Here is a 22540-nt window from a genome sequence, read left to right on the forward strand (position 1 = left end):
AGACACATACAGACTGAAAGTGAGGGGATGGAAAAAGATATTACATGCAAATAGAAAACAAAAGAAACCAGGAGTAGCAATTCTCATATCAGACAAAATAGACTTTAAAATAAATACTATTACAAGAGACAAAGAAGGACACTACGTAATGATCAAGGGATCAATCCAAGGAGAAGATATAACAATTGTAAATATTTATGCACCCAACAAAGGAGAACCTCAATACATAAGGCAAATACTAACAGCCATAAAAGGGGAAATCAACAGTAACACAATCATATTAGGGGACTTTAACACCCCACTTTCACCAATGGACAGATCCACAATGAAAATAAATAAGGAAACACAAGCTTTAAATGACATATTAAATAAGATGGACTTAACTGATATTTATAAGACATTGAATCCAAAAACAACAGAATACATTTTCTTCTCAAGTGCTCATGGAACATTCTCCAGGACAGACCATATTTTGGGTCACAAATCAAGCCTTGGTAAATTTAAGAAAATTGAAATCGTATCAAGTGTCTTTCCTGACCACAACACTATGAGACTAGGTATCATTTACAGGAAAAAAACTGTAAAAAATACAGACACATGAAGGCTAAACAATACACTACTAAATAACCAAGAGATAACTGAAGAAATCAAAGAGGTAATCAGAAAATACCAAGAAACAAATGACAATGAAAACACGATGACCCAAAACCTATGGGATGCAGCAAGAGCAGTTCTAAGAGGGAAGTTTATAGCAATACAATCCTACCTCAAGAAACAAGAAACATCTCAAATAAACAACCTAACATTACACCTAAAGCAACTAGAGAAAGAAGAGCAAAAAAACCCAAAGTTAGCAGAAGGAAAGAAATCATAAATATCAGATCAGAAATAAATGAAAAAAGAAATGAAGGAAACAATAGTGAAGATCAATAAAAGTAAAAGCTGGTTCTTTGAGAAGGTAAACAAAATTGATAAACCTTTAGCCAGACTCATCAAGAAAAAAAGGGAGAAGACTCAAATCAATAGAATTAGAAATGAAAAAGAAGTAACAACTGACACTGCAGAAATACAGAGGAGCATGAGAGATTACTAAAAGCAACTATATGCCAATAAAATGACAACCTGGAATAAACACACAAATTCTTAGAAAAGCACAACCTTCTGAGACTAAACCAGGAAGAAAGAGATATAAAAAAGACCAATCAAAAGCATTAAAACTGAAACTGTGATTTAAAATTTTCCAAGAAATGAAAGGCCAGGACCAGGTGGCTTAGGCAAATTCTACCAAACATTTAGAGACAAGCTAACACCTATCCTTCTCAAATTCTTCTAAAATATAGCAGAGGGAGGAACACTCCCAAACTCATTCTATGACGCCACCATCACACTGACAGCAAAACCAGAAAAAGATGCCAGAAAAAAAGAAAACTACAGGCCAATATCTCTGATGAACATAGATGCAAAAATCCTCAGCAAAATACTAGTAAACAGAATCCAACAGCACATTAAAAGGATCATACACCATGATCAAGTGAGGTTTATCCCAGGAATGCAAGGTTTCTTCAGTATATGTAAATCAATGAATGGATACTCCATATTAACATACTGAAGAATAAAACCAATATGATCATCTCAATAGTTACAGAAGAAACTTTCAACAAAATTCAACACCAATTTATGATAAAAACTCTCCAGAAAGTAGTCATAGAGGGAACCTACCTCAACATAATAAAGACCATATATGACAAAGCCACAGCCAACATCATTCTCAATGGTGAAAAACTGAAACCATTTCCTCTAAGATCAGGAACAAGACAAGGTTGCCCACGCTTACCGCTATTATTCAACATAATTTTGGAGGTTTTAGCCAAAGCAATCAGAGAAGAAAAAGAAATAAAAGGAATCCAAATCAGAAAAGTACAATATCACTGTTTGCAGATGACATGATGCTATACATAGAGAATCCTAAAGATCCTACCAGAAAACTACTAGAGCTAATCAATGAGTTGGGTAAAGTATCAGGATACAAAATTAATGCACAGAGATCTCTTGCATTCCTATACACTAACGATGAAAAATCTGAAAGAGAAATTAAGGAAACACTCCCATTTACCATTGCAACAAAAAGAATAAAATATGTAGGAATAAACCTACCTAAGGAGAAAAAGACCTGTATGCAGAAAACTATAAGACACTGATGAAAGAAATGAAAGATGATACAAACAGATGGAAAGATATACCATGTTCTTGGGTTGGAAGAATGAACCTTGTGAAAATGACTCTATTACCCAAAGCAATCTACAGATTCAATGCAATCCCTATGAAACTACCAATTGCATTTTTCACAGAAGTAGAACAAAAAATTTTACAATTTGTATGGAAACACAAAAGACCCCGAATAGCCACAGCAATCTTGAGAAAGAAAAACGGAGCTGGAGGAATCAGGTTCCCAGACTTCAGACTATACTACAAAGCTACAGTAATCAAGACAGTATGGTACTGGCACAAAAACGGGAATATAGATCAATGGAAAAGGATAGAAAGCCCAGAGATAAACCCATGCAACTATGGTCACCTTATGCTTGATAAAGGAGACAAGAGTATACAATGGAGAAGAAACAGCCTCTTCAGTAAGTGCTGCTGAGAAAACTGGACAGCTCCATGTAAAAGAATGAAATTAGAACACTCCCTAACACCATACACAAAAACAAACTCAAAATGAACCAAAGACCTAAATGTAAGGCCAGATACTATAAAACTCTTCAAAGAAAACATAGGTAGAACACGCTATGACATAAATCACAGCAAGATCCTTTTTGACCCACCCCCTAGAGAAATGGAAATAAAAACAAAAATAAACTCATGGGACCTAATGAAACTTAAAAGCTTTTGCACAGCAAAGGAAACCAGGAACAAAATGAAAAGACCACCGTCAGAATGGGAGAAAATATTTGCAAACGAAGAATCTGCCAAAGATTAATCTCCAAAATATACAAGCAACTCATTCAGCTCAATATCAAAAAAAACAAATAACCCAATCCAAAAATGGGCAGAAAACCTAAATAGACATTTCTCCAAAGAAGATATACAGATTGTCAGCATACACAGGAAATGATGCTCAACGTCACTAATCATTAGAGAAATGCAAATCAGAACTACAATGTGGTATCACCTCACACTAGTCAGAATGGACATCATTAGAAAATCTACAAACAATAAATACTGAAGAGGGTGTGGAGAAAAGGGAACCCTCTTGCATTGTTGGTTGGAATGTGAATTGTTACAGCCTGTATGGAGAACAGTATGGAGCTTCCTTAAACAACTAAAAATAGAGCTACCATATGACCCAGCAATCCCACTACTGGGCATATATCCTGAGAAAACCATAATTCAGAAAGAGTCATGTACCACAATGTTCATTGCAGCATTATTTACAATAGCCAGGACATGGAAACAACCTAAGTGTCCATCGCCAGATGAATGGATATAGAAGATGGGGCACATATATACAATGGAATAATACTCAGCCATAAAAAGAAATGAAATTGAGTTATTTGTAGTGAGGTAGATGGACCTAGAGTCTGTCATACAGTGTGAAGTAAGGCAGAAAGAGAAAAAAAATTCCGTATGCTAACACATATATATGGAATCAAAAATAAAAGGTTCTGATGAACCTAGGGGCAGGACAGGAATAAAGACACACATGTAGATAATGGACTTGAGGACACCAGGATGAGGAAGCGTAAGCTGTGATGAAGTGAGAGAGTAACATTGACATATATACACTACCAAACGTAAAATAGATAGCTAGTCAGAAGCAGCTGCATAGCACAGGGAGATCAACTCGGTGCTTTGCAACCACCTACAAGGGTGGGATAGGGAAGGTGAGAGGGAGATGTAAGAGGGAGCGTGTATGTTGATATATGTATGCTTATAGCTGATTCACTTTGTTATACAGTAGAAACTAACACAATATTGCCATGCAATTATACTCCAATAAAGATGTTAAAAAACAAAAAGAAAAACAAAAAAACAGGTCTTTCCCAGTGGTCCAGTGATTAAAATTCATGCTTCCACTGGAGGGGGGGTGGTCAGGATTGATATCTGGCTGGGGAAGATCCTGAATGCCCCGTGGTGTGACCAAAGAAAAAAAGAAAAAAAACAAAACCAACCAAAACCCAAGAAACAAAAACCTGATGTTGCACACACACTACTTTCCTTACAGGGAAGTACAGGTTTCACAAACTCTTGGAGATGAAAAAAAGAATGATGCTGCAAAATGGTTAACTTGATGAAACAAAGATTTTACATGAGCATGTTTAAAAAACTGTGACTGGGCTTCCCTGGTGGCAAGTGGTTAAGAATCCACCTGCCAATGCAGGGGACATGGGTTTGAGCCCTGTTCCGGGAAGATCCCACGTGCCGCGGAGCAACTAACCCCGTGCGCCACAACTACAGAGCCTGTGAGCCACAGCAACTGAGCCCACCTGCCACAACTACTGAAGCCTGTGCACCTAGAGCCCGTGCTCTGCAAAAAGAGTAGCCACCGCAATGAGAAGCCTGTGCACCGCAACTAAGAGTAGCCCCTGCTCGCCACAACTAGAGAAAGCCCACGCACAGCAATGAAGACCCAACACAGCCAAAAAAATTTTTTTTTAATTCAAAAAAACAAAACAAAAAACTGATTATGGGGAATTCCCTGGCAGTCCAGTGGTTAAGATTCCACACTATCCCTGCTGAGGGTGCGGGTTCAATTCTTGGTGTGGGAACTAAATTCTGCAAGCCATGTGGTGTGGCATTGCACGGCCAAAATACCCCCCAAAATCAAAAATACCCTGTGATTATGATCCAGCCAGTCCACTTCTGGGTATGCACCAAAAGAATTGAAAGCAGGGACTCAAACAGGTATTTGTACACCTCTGTTTATAGCAGCATTATCCACGACAGCCAAGAGGTGGAAACAACCCAAATGTCCACGGACAAATGGAGAGAGAAACAAAATGTGGTCCATAGGTAAAATGGAATATTATTCAGCCTTAAAAGGAAGGAACTACTGACAACATACTACAGCATGGTTGAACCCTGAAGACACTATGCTAAGTGAAATAAGCCAGACACAAAAGAACAAATCATATGCTTCGACTTGTATGAGGTACCCAGAATAGGCACATTTATAGATGCAGAAGGTTAAATAGTGGTTACCAGAGGCTGTGGGAAGAGGATGATGGAAAGTTATTGTTTAACGGGTACAGAGTTTCAGTTTGGGATGATGAAAGATTCTGGAGATGGACCGTGGTGAGGGTTACACAACACTGTGGGTGTACTCAGTGCCCCTGAATTGTACATTAAAAATGTTTAAAATGGCAAATTTTATGTTAGTGAATATTTTCCCACAATAAATTTTTTCTTAATAAAAAAAAAGTACTGGTTAGTATAAGTGTACTTGAATATGACTTTGAGAATACTTAATAAAATCATCAGTCTTTTTAGACCTCATTTATTAACAGAATTGTATGCACACACACAATGTGTTTTCTTTCTTCTACTTGCTAGTTTTTTCCAATTCTATTGGGAATTAATATTGATAACCTATCATAATTTTCACCTGAAGAGTCATCTTTTTTATTGTTCTTGATTTTATTGCCTCTGGACTTAACATTTCCTCTCTGAATGTCTGCTCCATTTTTTTTATTAAGTATTGATGTCATTCTTTCAAGTTATTTGAGATCAGTCTTTCTAACTTTTAAAAATAATCAATATAGTATTTGTTTCCCTCCAATGTTCTTTGTCTCCCCAGATCCCAAGATTTTTAAAAAATATTTTTAAGTGATTTAGTAAGAGGTTAGCTAATACTTTTAAAAACCTAGTACATCATCCATCCATCATTTATATTTGCTACGCATGACACCCTTCATGCAAACATCTCAGAATGCTTTCCTGTTATTACTATATAACAGAAATACAATTAAATGTGAAGTGGCAATCAATAAGTCTAGACCTGATTTAAAGTTAGCCAACTTTTTGTATCAATAAATATGAAAGGGGAAAGATAACAAAAAGTAAAAGCAAAGGTAAGCACATGACTATCATCCAAATCCAGAGAAGCCCAAGATTTGGATCCAGCAAAAAGTTTGCTTTGTGTGTCTTTTTTTCCCTTCAACCATAGTTGGAAAAACCATGTGAGAGAAGTGATTATTTTCTTTCTTGCAGGATCCATTAGGAAAAATGAAAGTTGTGTTATTCCATTGTTTTAATCAGACTACTGAAAATCTGAAACACCTAAATTAATGTAGCTTCCACGTCTTCTATCTTATCCAAAGACTTAAAGGGCTTGCCTCTGTTGGATAGGGAAAGATAATCCCTAGACATTCTTTTAGGAATGGATTGGAAGTTTTCGGTGACCCTTCTGTGCACATTCATACAATTATATTATTCTCAAAGATCTTACAGATGAAAGGTTTCAGAGAAGCATGTAGGCATCTCAAAGACAGTCACCACCTTCATGCTAGTGAACTTTTATCCAAATGATTTATAAGGTAGAAAATGTATAACTCTAGAATAGGCAGACTGTTTTGTTTTTGTTTTTCCTCTTTTTCTCCCTTCAAATTGATTAATCATTCTTTCTTACCTGTCAATAGTGAACAGGTCCAACATAAAGCATTACTTGCTAAAAGATCCATAAAACATATTTAACTTTTCATATGTTTTTCTTTCTTGAAAACTAATAGTGCTGACTTAATTTGATCCCCTAAAGTATACTTTTAAAATAGGATTCATTATTTGTAGTAACACAGGCATCAACAAGGACAACAACTTTAAAGCAATTTGTTTTTGACCATAAATGCAAGTGGATTAGGGGACTGAAAAATTGGACTTTGACATGGTATCCAGCTTAGGGCACCACAAATATTGAATATCTTATTATTTAATCTAACAGTAGTCAATGATAACACAACAAGATACACTGACAAGAAAGAATGACATAAGTTCTTTACTATTTGTTCTAAAATCCTCTCTTCTCAAGTCTCTCTGTTCTCTTAATCCCTCATATTTCTTTTTCTTTATAGATCCTTATTGTGAATTCATCTTTGTCCTTAGAGATGTTGATCCTATTGCTATACTGTTTCTCAGTTCCCAAATTTGGCCAGTTTTCCCTCTAATATGATCTCATGACACTTACCACAAGTGTGAAATTAATCAATATATGTTTTATTTAGAATTACATTTCCATCATAGGGAGGAGAAAGACCACATCTGTTTTACTCACCTCTGCAAATCCAGGGCCTAGAACAATCACCTGTATATAATAGTTCCTCAATAAACATTGGTGGCATGGATAGCATTCAGTTTAGCCATCTGAAATACTCTCCAGATTCTTCTCATGAATAGACCACAGAAAATAGAATTTACTGGGGTTTTGTTCAACGTTCTGGTCCAGTTATTTCTCCTGTTGTAATTAGGCCCTGATTGGGACTTCTCTGGTGGTGCAGTGGTTAAGAATCCACCTGCCAATGCAGGGGACACGGGTTCAATCCCTGGTCTGGGAAGATCCTACATGCTGCAGAGCAGCTAAGCCCGTGCACCACAACTACTGAGCCTGCACTCTAGAGCCCACGAGCCACAACTACTGAGCCCACGTGCAACAACTACTGAAGCCTGCGTGCCTAGAGCCCATGCTCTGCAACAAGAGAAGCCACCACAATAAGAAGCTCACGCACCTCAAAGAAGAGTAGCCCCCGCTCACAACAACTAGAGAAAAGCCCATGCACAACAACGAAGACCCAACGCAGCCTAAATAAAATAAATACATTTTTTTAAAAAGAAATAAGGCCCCGATTGTTTTGTTTTGGTTAGTTAAATCAGATGCTTTTCCAGCTCTTTCTTTATGTAAAAAATATATCAGGCCAATAATTTGAAGTTGTAGAGAAAGTTAGAAAATGAGGGGTTGTTGCTATTATCTCCATCTCGAGTAGAACACCTCTTTTCTTCAATGTGTGTAGAGAAGTTGTAGACTAGAGAAGAATATACAACATTACCGTAGGAGAGATCACTGATGAAAATGAGATTTGGGCTGATATTCCAACCATCTGGACATTGATAACAGACTTTAAGAGTGGGGAAATGTATCAACTATCTAACTCACAAAGATGTTTTCCCTTGAAAGCACACTGAGATTTTAAAGTATTTAGTTGTGTACATATTGTATTTAAAAATCATTGTTTCAGTTGGAAGTATAATTATACATTTCTCTTTTGTACACACTCTATACATCCTGCTTTATTCTTCTACCCTTTCATATTAATTTTCTGTCATTTTCTCACTACCAAATTTTATTCTCATTTCTAATTACTTTTCCTTCTCTTTCCTTTAAATGTTATTTCTGCATGTGAAACTTTCATATAGAGATATCCTAATTAAATGAACCTAATGTCAATAATATTCATAGGGTATAAAACAAAACTAGCTTCAAAATTTACAGGTGAAAATTTATTGTTTTCATATTATAATCATGGTTTAGGCATTATTTAATTATAGCAAAAGAGAACAACAAAAGGGAATTGAATGAATTGCCAATGAAAAATAAATGATCTTTTCTCTTGAATGATATTGGCTTAGTAATTTGATAATATGATAAAGAATATGAGTTATTAGATCTAGTTCCTATGGCACTATGACTTATTTTCTTTTTGGGGGGTATATTTTTCCCATTTTAAAATGACACAATTGGCTGATAATATTACTTAAGTCACATCCACAAGTAAAGGTCTATGAGCTTTCTATTTGCTCTCCTTTTTTATTATGACACAATCTGTTTTTATCATTATTTGTTTCAGGTCATTTGGATAATATTTTGTCTGCATAATTTCAAAGATATATAACTTGCATTTCAGAAATAAAAATATGGTTTACACATATAATATGGTAATGCCATTAAACATTATGGATTTCATCTTACCACCATTTTATTTCCAGAACTCAATTACTTGGTGTCAGATTTTGCTTTATTACTTGATTATATGCTTTCTATCACAAAGCTGGACTAATTATCTTTGAAATAGTACTATTGAAAGGATAAAACCATAATCAAAGCCTATTTTATCTTTTATTCAAAAATGGTGTATTACTTATTATTCAGAAAAAACTATATATATATTTTTATTAGTAATTCCCTTATTCCATTTTTCTATGTCTCTGAAATTCATAACAATGGCAATAAGGAATCACTGAAGTTGAAAGCTAACTAAAGGGTAAGAGTATATGTACATTATGTTTTGAATTAATTTTATATAATAGGGCATTGTAACATTTGTATAAAAGTTCAAAGAGAAATGTGAGCTATGACTTCATTGAGAATTTATTTTTAAGACTCTTAGATAGTTCAGAAGAGAATTCACACATGGAATTCAAAGGGCAGAACAAGATCTATTAAGTAATTCAGTCCATTCTATAAAGCTGAAGAGAAAGGGTATGAAGATGTAATCACTCATTTTCTGAAAGCTGAGATGTAAGAATGAACTTAAGGATGGCTAAGATATTAGTGGCAGATAGAAAGATTCAATGGCTGCTTTAAGTTGACAGCTATTGTCTGGCTTCTGCTATGAACCAAGTTTACTTAACAACATTATGCTTACTCGGAGAAATCATAGCCAACATCATTGAAACTGAAAACTACAATGCAATTTATTTTTTGCATTAAGGTAATAACACACAAAGAACTCTGTGATATATTATTTTTCTGTCATTAACTTCCATCTATAAGTTGATTTAGGCTGATGATGAACTCCATTATATCATCATTTTTTCAACATTACAAAAGGGACAAGACAAAGAGAAGATGATACTTAAGCTAATGGATACCCAAGGCTTGGTTTTATTTCAGCATACGAAGGCATACCATCCTGTGAACATGGTTTCATTTTAAAAGTAGTTAATCATCCAAGAAATAAAGTTTCATAGATAGGAGACAAAAATGGGAAAATATCCTAGATCATGGTCTCTAAAATGCAGAAATTAATTACATATTTATGAAATTCTTCTGAAAGAGAAAATTTGAAAACAGTGATTTATATTTCCCCAACTGTTCATATTGTAAGTAAGTATGATATACCTTGAGGAGTATGACCTTGTCTTACATGTAAATTTATTAGCTGTTCTTTGATTATTATTAAACTATGGAAATATGATGAGCTATTAAAGAAGATTCTAATTTTCTTAAAAGGATTATTGGTTAATATTCATTTTTATATCCCATTATGTGCCCCCTCTGTGTGTGTATATATGTATAAATCAAAAAGTGTTTATAAATTGAATGAATGAAAAAACACATGAGTTAAAACCTTGATAATGTGCTAAATTATAATTTGGAAGATTAATGAACAACTTCAATGGTCAGCCTGTATTTATACTTCTCTGGGAACTTTTAAATGGCATGTATTTGATGAATATTTCTTTAGATTTGGTATATATTAATAAATGTTAATATACATTAATTTCACAAATATATATCTTTGAGAACAGGAATTAATATTATACTCTATTGGCCTGTTAAAGTAACTAACCTTATTTGGTTGAATTTAAAACCTTCTCTCAAAATGAATTTCATTCATTTTGTATTTTACAGTAAAACTTATGATCTGATTCTATAACTTTCAATTTTCCCACACAAATAATTTTTACCATGCTTATCTTACTTAAGCTTACTTAAACTCAATTTGTTTAACCATATTCAGACATTAAGGAACAATCATAGAATTTATCTACAGCCAAAATAAGAAACCGAGACTCACATAACATGATTTTCAAAAGTTTTGCTACATATCAATTTGGGTCAAGTGAAGCTGGTTAAAAAATATTTCTAATATCCTATAGTCTAAATTTTTCATCAATATATTCTGAAGCCATTTGGAAAATATAAATTAAGTTTGATTCCTACCCAGAACCATGAAAAAATAAATTTCAGATATATTAAAGTTTATAACTTTAAAATATAAGAGAAATTATAAAGACTATTTTCATAATCTTGGATCATTAAAGGCTTTTCTTAGCATGATACTATATAGAAAAAAATTTTTCTAATGATAAAACATAAATTTATAAAAACTTAGCAAAATTTGGAATACATAGAACCCTTACCCATGAATTTTTCTGATCATTTTTCATCTAGAAAAATCATCACACAACATGACAAATACATTTCTGTAAGAATATTAAATGCAGTATTATTTGTAATAACAAAATCCTAAAAATGACTTAAGTTGCCATTAGAGATTTAAAAATTTAAAAAATAGCCCTGTATATATTTTGGGTGAAATAACAGCAGATTTTTGTTTGTCATGATTTGTACATGAAATTATGTCCACTTTCAAAGACCTTAGTGGCAAGTTGGCCAGGCAGGATGCGGGAAAACAATATGATTGAACATTTAAATACTCAATTTGTTTTTCTATAAACAATAAACATAATTTAATTCTAAAACTCTGTACATTATTTTCATTCAATTAACTTACTGATAATATATCCTAACCATTAAAGTAAAAATATGATGACACAACTATATTTAAAAATATATTTTAAAGAATTTGAAAAAAATAGATACATGTATATGTATAACTGAATCACTTTGCTGTACATCTGAAACTAACACAACATTGTTAATCAACTATACTCCAATATAAAATAAAAAATTAAAGATATACATATATTTAAAAAGTGTAGCTTTTCCTCAGAAAGTTAGACACAGAATTCTCATATAACTCAGCAATTCCACTTCTAGATATGTATCAAAAATAATTGAAATCTGGGAATTAAATGGATGCTTGTACACCAATATTTAGAGCAGCCAATCCCATTACTCAAAAGGTACAAACAGCCTAAATGCCCAGCAACAGGCTAATAGATAAACAAAATGCTGTATATAGATATAAGAAATATTATTCAACTTTTAAAATGGAATAAAATTCTGATACATGCTACAACATGGATGACCTTTGAAACTGTTATGCTAAATGAAAAAGACCAGACACAAAAGTTAAAAATTATATGATTCTACTTATAAGACACACATAGAATATGCAAATTCATAGAGACAGAAAGTAAAACAATAGTTCCCAGGGACTGAGGGACAGAGATAACGTGTAGTTATCATTCAATGGGCAGAGAGTTTCAGTTAGGAATGATGAAAAAGTTTTGGAGATGGATGATGATGGTTACACAACACAATGAATGCACTTAATCCCTCTGAACTGTATACTTAAAAATGGTTAAAATGGTAATTGCATGTTATGTGTATTTTATACAATAAAAACTTTAAAAATATGTTATTTTACTTTTAATATTTCATTTTTAATACAAAAGTGATTGTTAAAATTACACACAATTTGAAGTTTAAAAGACATTATAGTATTTTTAGTTAAAATTATTTTAGCTCAGGTTCATTTACAGAATTATGCTAAATATATGTATGTATGTATATGTGTATATATATATACACATATACATATATTTTTTTCTTTACAAATGCTAGCTTGATTTATTATCAGTTGACTGAATGACTCTGGCAATTTTTTACCTGAGGCAACTGTATGGACTGTACAACTTTAACATTTGTTTAGCCTATAATAAACGGTGTGCAAATCAATCTTCTTGATATGGTATTATGAACAGTAATGCTCTTTTTTTTTTAAACATCTTTATTGGACTATAATTGCTTTACAATGTTGTGTTAGTTACTGCTGTATAACAAAGTGAATCAACTATACGTATACATATATCCCCATATATCCCCTCCCTCTTGTGGCTCCCTCCAAACTTCCCTATCCCACCGCTCTAGGTGGTCCCAAAGCACCGAGCTGATCTCCCTGTGCTATCTTCCCACTAATTATCTATTTTACATTTGGTAGTGTATATATGTCCCACTAGTTATCTATTTTATATTTGGCAGTGTATATATGTCCAGGCCACTCTCTCACTTCGTCCCAGCTTACCCTTCCCCCTCCTCTTGTCCTCAAGTCCATTCTCTACGTCTGTGTCTTTTTTCCTGTCCTGCCCCTAGGTTCATCAAAATCATTTTTTTCTTTTTTAAGATTCCATATATATGTTAGCATACGGTACTTGCTTTTCTCTTTCTGACTTACTTCACTCTGTATGACAGACTCTAGATCCATCAACCTCACTACAAATAACTCAATTTCATTTCTTTTTATGGCTGAGCAATATTCCATTATACATATGTGCCACATCTTCTTTATCTATTCATCTGTCGATGGACACTTAGATTGTTTCCATGTCCTGGTTATTGTAAATAGTGCTGCAATGAACATTGTGGTACATGACTCTTTGAATTATGGTTTCCTCGGTATATGCCCAGTAGTGGGATTGTTGTGTCATATGGTAGTTCTATTTTTAGATTTTTAAGGAACCTTCATACAGTTCTCATAGTGGCTATATCAGTTTACATTCCCAACAACAGTGAAAAAGGGTTCCCTTTTCTCCACACGTTCTCCAACGTTTATTGTTTGTAGATTTTTGATGATGCCCATTCTGACTGGTGTGAAGTGATACCTCATTGTAGTGTTGATTTGCATTTCTCTAATGATTAGTGATGTTGATCATCCTTTCATGAGTTTGTTGGCAATCTGTATATCTTCTTTGGAGAAATGTCTATCTAGGTTTTCTGCCCATATTTGGATTGGGTTGTTTGTTTTTTTGTTATTGATCTGCATGAGCTGCTTGTATATTTTGGAGATTAATCCTTTGTCAGTTGTTTCATTTACAAATATTTTCTCCCATTCTCAGGGTGGCCTTTTGGTCTTGTTTATGGTTCCCTTTGCTGTGCAAGACTTTTAAGTTTCGCTAGGTCCCATTTTTTTATTTTTGTTTTTATTTCCATTTCTCTAGGAGGTGGGTCAAAAAGGATCTTGCTGTGATTTATGTCATAGAGTGTTCTGCCTATGTTTTCCTTGAAGAGTTTTATAGTGTCTGGCCTTACATTTAGGTCTCTAATCAATTTTGAATTTGTTTTTGTTTATGGTGTTAGGGAGTGTTCTAATTTCATTCTTTTACATGGAGCTGTCCAGTTTTCCCAGCATCACTTATTGAAGAGGCTCTCTTTTCTCCATTGTATACTCTTGCCTCCTTTATCAAAGTTAAAGTGACCATATGTGCATGGGTTTATCTCTGGGCTTTCTATCCTGTTCCATTGATCTGTATTTCTGTTTTTGTGGCAGTACCATACTGTCTTGATTACTGTAGCTTTGTAGTATAGTCTGAAGTCAGGGAGCCTGATTCCTCCAGCTCTGTTTTTCTTTCTCAAGGTTGCTTTGGCTATTCGGGGCCTTTTGTGTTTCCATACAAATTGTGAAATTTTTTGTTCTATTTCTATGAAAAATGCAATTGGTAGTTTAATACAGATTGCATTGAATCTGTAGATTGCTTTGGGTAGTACAGTCATTTTCACAAATTTGATTCTTTCAACCCAAGAACATGGTATATCTCTCCATCTGTTTGTATCATCTTTCATTTCTTTCATCAGTGTCTTATAGTTTTCTGCATAACGGTCTTTTGTGTCCTTAGGTAGGTTTATTCCTAAGTATCTTATTCTTTTTTTTTGCAATGGTAAAAGGGGTTGTTTCCTTAATTTCTCTTTCAGATTTTTCATCATTATTGTATAGGAATGTAAGAGATATCTGTGCATTAATTTGGTATCCTGCTACTCTACCAAATTCATTGATTAACTCTAGTAGTTATCTCATAGAATCTTTAGGATTCTCTATGTATTGTATCATGTCATCTGCAAACAGTGACAGTTTAATTTCTTTTCCGACTTGGATTCCTTTATTTCTTTTTCTTCTCTGAATGCTATGGCTAAAAGTTCTAAAACTATGTTGAATAATACTGGTAAGAGTGAGCAACCTTGTCTTGTTTCTGATCTTAGAGGAAATGGTTTCAGTTTTTCACCATTGAGAATGATGTTGGCTGTTGGTTTGTCATATATGGCCTTTACTATGTTGAGGTAGGTTCCCTCTATGCCTACTTTCTAGAGAGTTTTTATCATAAATGGGTGTTGAATTTTGTTGAAAGCTTTTTCTAAATCTATTGAGATGATCATATGGTTTTATCCTTCCATTTGTTACTATGGTGTATCACATTTATTGATTTGCGTATATTGAAGAATCCATGCATTCCTGGGATAAACCCCACTTGATCATGGTGTATGATCCTTTTAATGTTCTTTTGGATTCTGTTTGTTAGTATTTTGTTGAGGAATTTTGCATCTATGTTTATCAGTGATATTGCCCTGTCGTTTTCTGTTTTTGTGACATCTTTGTCTGGTTTTGGTTTCAGGGTGATGGTGGCCTCATAGAATGAGTTTGGGTGTGTTCCTCCCTCTGATGTATTTTGGAAGAGTTTGAGAAGGACGGGTGTTAGCTCGTCTCTAAATGTTTGATAGAATTCACCTGTGAAGCCATCTGGTGTTGGGCTTTTGTTTGTTGGAAGATTTTTTATCACAGTTTTAATTTTGGTGTTTGTGATTGGTCTGTTTGTATTTTCTATTTCTTCCTGGTTCAGTCTCGGAAGGTTGTGCTTTTCTAAGAATTTGTCCACTTCTTCCAGGCTGTCCATTTTATTGGTATAAAGTTGCTTGTAGTAATCTCTCATCATCCTTTGTTTTTCTGCAGTGTCAGTTGTTACTTCTCCTTTTTCATTTTTAATTTTGCTCATTTGAGTCTTCTCCCTTTTTTCTGTTTCTTTTTTAACACCTTTATTGGAGTATAATTGTTTTATAATGGTGTATTAATTTCCGCTTTATAACAAAGTGAATCAGCTATACATATACATGTATCCCCATACCTCCTCCCTCTTGCATCTCCCTCCCACCTTCCCTATGCCACCCCTCTGGGTAATTACAAAGCACCGAGCTGATCTCCCTGTGCAATGCGGCTGCTTCCCACTAACTATCGATTTTACATTTTGTAGTGTATGTATGCAGTGTATGTATGTCCATGTCACTCTCTCACTTCTTCCCAACTTACCCTTCCCCCTCCCCGTGTTTTTTCTTGATAAGTCTGGCTAATGGTTTATCAATTTTGTTAATCTTCTCAAAGAACCAGCTTTTAATTTTATTGATCTTTGCTATTGTTTCCTTTGTTTCTTTCTCATTTATTTCTGATCTGATTTTTATGATTTCTTTCCTTCTGCTAACTTGGTTTTTTTTTTTTTTCTTCTTTCTCTAATTGCTCTAGGTATAATGTTAGGTTGTTTATTTGAGACGTTTCTTGTTTCTTGAGGTAGCATTTTGTTGCTATAAACATCCCTCTTAGAACTTCTTTTGCTGCACCCCATAGGTTTTGGGCTGTCGTGTTTCATTGTCATTTGTTTCTAGGTATTTTTTAATTTCCTCTTTGATTTCTTCAGTGTTCTCTTCGTGATTAAGTAGTGTATTGTTTAGCCCCTATGTGTTTGTATTTTTTACAGATTTTTTACTGTAATTGATATCTCTTCTCATAGTGTTGTGGTAGGAAATGATACTTGATACGATTTCAATTTTCTTAAATTTACCAAGGCTTGATTTGTGACCCAAGATATGATCTATCCTGCAGAATCTTCCATGAACACTTGAGAAGAAAGTGTATTCTGTTGTTTTTGGATGGAATGTCCTATAAACATCAATTAAGTCCATCTTGTTATGTATCATTTAAAGTTTGTGTTTCCTTATTTATTTTCATTTGGGATGATCTGTCTATTGGTGAAAGTCAGGTGTTAAAGCCCCCTACTATTATTTTGTTGCTGTCGATTTCCCCATTTATGGCTGTTAGCATTTTCCTTATGTATTGAGGTGCTCCTATGTTGGGTGCCTAAATATTTACAATTGTTATGTTTCTTTTTGGATTGATCCCTTGACCTTTATGTAGTGTTCTTCTTTGTCCCTTGTAAGAGTATTTATTTTAAAGTCTATTTTGCCTGATATGAGAATTGCTACTCCAGCTTTCTTTTGATTTCCATTTGCATGGAATATCTTTTTCCATCCCTTCACTTTCAGTCTGTATGTGTCCCTAGGTCTGAAGTGGGTGTCTTGTACACAGCATATATACAGGTCTTGTTTTTGTACCCATTCAGTCAGTCTATGTGTTTTGGTTAGAGCATTTAATCCATTTACATTTAAGGTAATTATCAATATGTATGTTCCTATTACCATTTTCTTAATTGTTTTGGGTTTGTTATTGTAGGTCTTTTCCTTCTCTTGTGTTTCCTGCCTAGAGAAGTTCCTTTGGCATTTTTTGTGGAGATGTTTTGGTGGTGCTGAATAATCTTATCTTTTGCTTGTCTGTAAAGTTTTTAATTTCTCTGTCATATCTGAATGAGACCCTTGCTGGGTAGAGTAATCTTGGTTGTAGTTTTTTCACTTTCATCACTTTAAATATGTCCTGTCATTCCCTTCTGGCTTGCAGAGTTTCTGCTGAAAGATCAGCTGTTAACCTTATGTGGATTCCCTTCTTTGTTATATGTTGCTTTTCCCTTGCTGCTTTTAATATTTTTTCTTTGTATTCAATTTTTGATAGTTTGATTAATATGTGTCTTAGCGTTTTTCTCCTTGGATTTATCCTGTATGGGACTCTCTGTGCTTCCTGTACTTCATTGACCCTTTCCTTTCCCATATTAAGGAAGTTTTCAAATATAATCTCTTGAAATATTTTCTTAGCCCCTTTCTTTTTCTCTTCTTCTTCTGGGACCCCTATACATCCAAGGTTGGTATGTTTAAAGTTTCCCAAAGGTCTCTGAGACTGTCCTCAATTCTTTTAATTTTTTTTTTCATTATTCTGCTTTGTGGTATTTATTTCCACTATTTTATCTTCCAGGTCACTTATCCATTCTTCTGCTTCAGTTATTCTGCTATTGATTCCTTCTAGATAATTTTAGTTTCATTTATTGTGTTGTTCATCATTGTTTGTTTGCTCTTTAGTTCTTCTAGGTCCTTGGTAAATGTTTCTTGTGTTTTCTCCATTCTATTTCCAAAATTTTGGATCATCTTTACTATCATTACTCAATTCTTTTTCAAGTAGACTGTCTATTTACTCTTCATTTGTTTGATCTGGTGGGTTTTTACCTTGCTCCTTCATCTGCTGTGTATTTCTCTGTCTTTTCTTTTTGCTTAACTTACTCTATTTGGGATCTTCTTTTCTCAGTCTGCAGGTTCATAGTTCCTGTTGTTTTTGGTGTCTGCCAACAGTGTATAAGGTTTGTTCAATGGGTTGTGTAGGCTTCCTGGTGGAGGGGAATGGTGCCTGTGTTCTGGTGGATGAGGCTGGATCTTGTCTTCCTGGTATGCAGTACCACCTATGGTGGTGTGTTTTGGGGTGTCTATGAACTTATTATGATTTTAGTCAGCCTCTCTGTTAATGGGTGGGGTTTTATTCCTGTCTTGCTAGTTTTTGGCATGGAGTGTCCAGCACAGGAGATTGCTGGTTGTTCAGTGGAGCTGGGTCTTAGCATTGAAACAGAGATCTTAGGGAGAGCTCTTGGTGATTGATAATACTTGGGGCCGGGAGGCCTCTGGTGGTCAATGTCTTGAACTCAGCTCTCCCTCCTGAGGCTCAGGCCTAATACCTGGCCAGAGCACCAAGACTCTGTCAGCCACATGGCTCAGAAGAAAAGCAAGAAAAAAAAAAAAGAAATAAAATAAAATAAAGTTATTAATATAAAAAATAAATAAATATTATTAAAATTAAAAAAGTAATAAAAAGAAAGAGTGCAACAAAACCAATAAACAAGTCCACCAATTATATCAAGCACTAAAAACTAAACAAAGATAAAGATAAAAATCAGAAACTAGTCCATCGCATACAGCATACCCCAAGTCTACAGTTGCTCCCAAAGTCCACTCCCTCAATTTTGGGATGATTCATTGTCTATTCAGGGATTCCATAGATGCAGGGTACATCAAGTTGAATGCAGAGATTTAATCCGCTGCTCTTGTGGTTGCATGGGTAAATTTCCCTTTCTCTTCTTTGTTCACACAGCTCTTGGGGTTCAGCTTTGGGATTGGCCCCGCCTCTGCATGTAGTTCACCCTCTGACGTCTATTCTTCACCCAGACAGGAGGAGGTTAAAGCAGCGGCTGATTAGGGAGCTCTGGCTCATCAGTCCCGGGGGGAGGGAGGGGTACATAATGCAGGGCTAGCCTGTGGCGGCAGACGCTGACGTGATGTTGCAACAGACTGAGGCGTGCCGTGTGTTCTCCTTAGGAAGTTGTTCCTTCATCACAGGATCCTGGCAGTGGCAGGCTGCACAGGCTCCCAGCAGGGGCGGTGTGGGTAGTGACCTGTGGTTGCACACAGGATTCTTGGTGGCTGCAGCAGCAACGTTAGCATTTCATGCCCGTCTCTGGTGTCTTTGCTGATAGCCACAGCTCACGCCCATTTCTGAAGCTTGTTTAGGCGGTGCTCTGAATCTCCTCTCCTCGAGCACCCTAAAACAATGGTCTCTTGACTCTTAGGCAGTTCCAGACTTTTTCCTGGACTCCTTCCTGGCTGGCTGTGGTGCACTAACCCCCTTCAGGCTGTGTTCATGCAGCCAACCCCAGTCCTCTCCCTGTGATATGAACTCTGAAACTCAGCTCCCAGCCGCCACCTTCCCTGGCAGGTGAGAAGACAAGCGTCTCAGGCTGGTGAGTGCTAGTAGGCACAGAACCTCTGTTCGGGAATCTCTCCACTTGGCCATCTGCACCCCTGTGGCTGTGCTGTCCTCCATGGCTCCAAAGTTCCCCCCTGCTGATCCCCTGTCCCTGCCAGTGAAGGGGCGTCCTAGTGTGTGGAAACTTTTCCTCTTTAACAGCTGCCTCCCAGGGGTGCAGATCCCATCCCTATTCTTTTGACTCTGTTTTTTCTTTTTTCTTTTTCCCTACCCTGGTATGTGGGGAGCTTCTTGCCTTTTGGGAAGTCTGAGGTCTTCTGCCAGTGTTCAGTAGGTGTTCTGTAGGAGTTGTTCCACATGTAGATGTATTTCTGATGTATTTGTGTGAAGGAAGGTGATCTCCACATCTTGTTCCTCCACAATCTTGAAGGTCCCCCCAGTGCTCTTTTTTTTAAATGAATTTTCTTGCCAATTTGGCCAGAATTCAAGGGAAAATTAGTTCTAAGTTACCCATCTGGGGAAACAAAAAAATGACAACAAAAACTATAGTCTAAAATAATCTTAACTCATGTGGGGATATAATTTTTTATTACGCTACTTTGTTAATTATTTACTAAATATAAACTTTCTAGGTTTTGAATTATCTATTTTTTTCAATGCAAGAATCTTTCTTCTTCCATTCTATTTCACATTATGAATGTATAACATGTTGGAAATTAAAACTGAGGAATTATGTGCTACCTTTTTTTTCCTTTAGTTAAGTGCTTACTATACGTCCTTAAAATTTGGCTTTTGTTAGAAATATATGTGTGTGTATTTGTATTAAAATACTTTATATATTAAAATAAGCATAATTTATTGATCTCTTTTGAGATATTTATACTCTTAATATTTAAAACATTATGCATAGATAATTGCCTTAACTATATAATTGCTGTTTGCAACAATGAATAAATTATCTTACAACAACTTACTAACAAAAGTTGAGAAGGGAGGACATTATTATAGTCTACTTAGGTGTGCTGTTAGATGAGCTGAAGCCAAAAGTGTATATACCAGCACATATGTATGGTAGTTAATCCTGAGAGTGATTTCTGAGAACATCCTGCTAACAACCCCTTAAAAATAATTCTTCATACTACTATCACAGACCTGGATGAAAACACAGAATACATATTTACCTAAATCTATCCTGATGAAGATTGCAGGCTAAATCATAGAAATATACATCCTCATAAGGGTAAAAAACAAAAACATGTAATTGCTACATTAAAAGTTACAAAGTTTGCAAAATCTTGTTTATTCTGCCATAGAATAATATTCACATTCTTGTTCTCACAAAATTAGGAAATAAAAAAACTACCTCTTACAATTCCAAAGTATCATAATTGGCCAATTGTGAGCAAGTAGAACAGATCATAGGTACCCACAAAGAAGCCATAGGAAGATGAGGCCTGAGACATTGAGGGCTACTGTAATTCCCATTCAGGAGGAGAGAGAGTACACTTAAGTAAAAATTGCTGAGCATAGTATGCAAATGAGGCAAAGCAGCAACATTGGACCTAAAGTATAGAGATATTCAGATAATGAAGAAGGTGCGTCCACTGAAGTCAGATCTTAGAATCTTATTTTCCAAATTGTAAACAATAAGCAGCAAATTGCATAAGAGTGGGCACTTGAAGAGTTAAATTGGGAAGATTACAGGGGCCCAACCCAAAGGTATGTAGAAATGTTTACCTAAAAGTACAGAAAAACCAATCTCATTTCAAGATGGGCACCTAAAAATACTATGACAAAACTTCATGCAAGGATATGTTAAGGAAATACATGTAAATGAACTGAGTCCTAAATCAATAAATACATGAGAGAAAAATATAAATATAAAGCAGATGAGTTCAAAATAAGCTAAAAGAAATTAAGAAAATTATTGAAGCTACAAGAGAATTTTGATCAATCAAAAAGACAAAAGCTCAAAAAATAAGATGGATAAACAAAGATAGGATATGTAAAAGACAGATTAATAACAAAATGAAAGTAAAATGATTTCACAAGGATTAAACTAGATAGAATACAAAACTGAATAGACATTATGGCAAATATAAAGGAAACAAAACAGAGAACAAGAATAAAAAAATCAACAGATTAATAAATGAAGAAATTAAGAGGAACAATTTGAAAGAAAAAGCATAGAATTCATGTAAAGAAGGAAAATGTAAAGCAACTAAGAAGAAAAAAAATTAAAATGTGTGTGTGTGTGTCTGTGTATGTTAGTATATTTTTCTGGAAGGAGAGGAGGAGAGGGAGGAGAAGGGGGGGGGGGATAGACCATTCATATTGATAGGGCATACTGTGTACAGGAAAATTGTCCTAGAACAGAACTTAAACTGCTTAGATTTTATATATCAACTAAGGCAAACATCTACATCTCTTATAAAGAAAGAAAATCCTATAGCAACACTTCATTTCAAAACATAATGGAGTAACATATTTAAAGTAGTCAAGAAATGGAAATAGGAGCTAAGATTTTTATTTCAGCCAAACTGACTTTAAGTATAAAGGCCAGAGACCAATAGTTAGTAAGTTATGAACATGTCAAAACTAAGGATTTTTCTCTTGAGTGCTTCTTGAGCAATCCCCTAGGAATGAACTTCAGACAACCAAGAAAAAACCTAGAGCAAACTTCAACAAAATATCTGGAAGGATTGTTGAATTGTATGTAAACTAAATTACAGGGATAAAAGTAGCAGAATTTTGGAATTTTTAAACACACATTTTTTATTTGTCAATTATACTTCAATAAAGCTGAAGAAAGACTGCCGATTGTCTCATAGGAATTAGCTTGGGAGTAAAATATTACTTTAAAATAAATGAAGAAAAAGAGAAAGTGAATGGGGAATAAATTGATAACAGAT

General features: G+C 34.8%; 1 long non-coding RNA gene across 1 annotated transcript in view; it reads left to right on the forward strand.

The window, feature by feature from the left end:
- Positions 1 to 22540, forward strand: part of LOC309647488 — a 65304-nt gene that overhangs the window by 29388 nt on the left and 13376 nt on the right. Inside the window, exon 2 of the long non-coding RNA XR_014256078.1 lies at positions 1 to 22540. This exon is cut by the window's right edge and continues 10480 nt beyond it. This is a non-coding gene — a long non-coding RNA (uncharacterized lncRNA).

The sequence above is a fragment of the Balaenoptera physalus genome (genome assembly GCF_965194825.1).
Source record: "Balaenoptera physalus genome assembly, chromosome: 18".
NCBI lineage: Eukaryota > Metazoa > Chordata > Mammalia > Artiodactyla > Balaenopteridae > Balaenoptera > Balaenoptera physalus.